The sequence below is a fragment of the Lathyrus oleraceus genome, chromosome 5, assembly GCF_024323335.1.
Source record: "Lathyrus oleraceus cultivar Zhongwan6 chromosome 5, CAAS_Psat_ZW6_1.0, whole genome shotgun sequence".
Classification (NCBI taxonomy): domain Eukaryota; kingdom Viridiplantae; phylum Streptophyta; class Magnoliopsida; order Fabales; family Fabaceae; genus Lathyrus; species Lathyrus oleraceus.
In genome coordinates, this window is record NC_066583.1 from 136,449,897 (window position 1) to 136,450,816 (window position 920).

The window sequence follows — 920 nt, forward strand, 5'->3', positions numbered from 1 at the left end:
AGCATCAAAGAATCAAATTCCGTTGCAATCCCGACGGTACTAAAGGTCAGCCGGCGGCGATCAGTCTCTGGAACACGAATATGCTGTGCTATGATCACATTTTGGTTCTCGTATACATTCAATTGTGAAGGTATATCCTGAAGTTGTGTTGTATCTGACTCTATAACTTCGGAATTTTCAGTTTCATATCTGACTTTTGTCCGCAAACTCTTCATTCCGCACTTAGGGGTTGATAGTTGATAAAATCTTGTCCGTGAACACGCGAAATGCCTCATCTGCTATAGCTTTATCAAGTTCATTCTCAGCATTTGGGGAACAATCAATACGGCGAACTAGTTCTTGAAGGGATTTATTATTCAAAGCATCACGAATCTCACTAGAAGAAGCTATAGCCTCCAATTGGAATTGGTCCAACACCTGGCCTCTTTTATCAACAAGTAATGGTTTTTCTACAACTGCTTCCAAAACAGTATTTTCCACAACTACTTCCAAAACAGTATTTTCCACAACTGATGGCTTTTCTACGTGTGATTCCAAAGCAGTTGTTTTCGGTGTTGAATTTGTTGGATTGACACATGGAAGTTCTTTGTGGTTTTTGAAACAGGCCAGTGAGCAATAAGGTAAATAGCATTTAGGGCATTTGTACTTGGACTGAACTTTGTGGCAGATTTAACATTGCTTAGGACCCATTGAACTTGAATTCCTAACTTCAATATTGACAGGACTTTTCGATTCCAAGCGTGATGAGGGGGGCAACACAGTTTCATTTTCATCACTGTCCGTTGAAGCTATGCACGTATCATTACATACAGGTTTCGTAAATGTGGCATGACAGTTATCACCAAACGATTTTCTTGCAGCATCGTAAGATTCAACATATTTTCCTTTGATTTCATGAAGACCAAACTGTGTTTCTGCTA

The 920-nt window shown here is 39.6% G+C and overlaps 1 pseudogene; it reads right to left on the reverse strand.

The window, feature by feature from the left end:
- Positions 1–209: 209 nt before the first annotated feature.
- On the reverse strand, positions 210–690 carry LOC127085627 (uncharacterized; annotated as a pseudogene).
- Between the last annotated feature and the right edge of the window lie 230 nt (positions 691–920).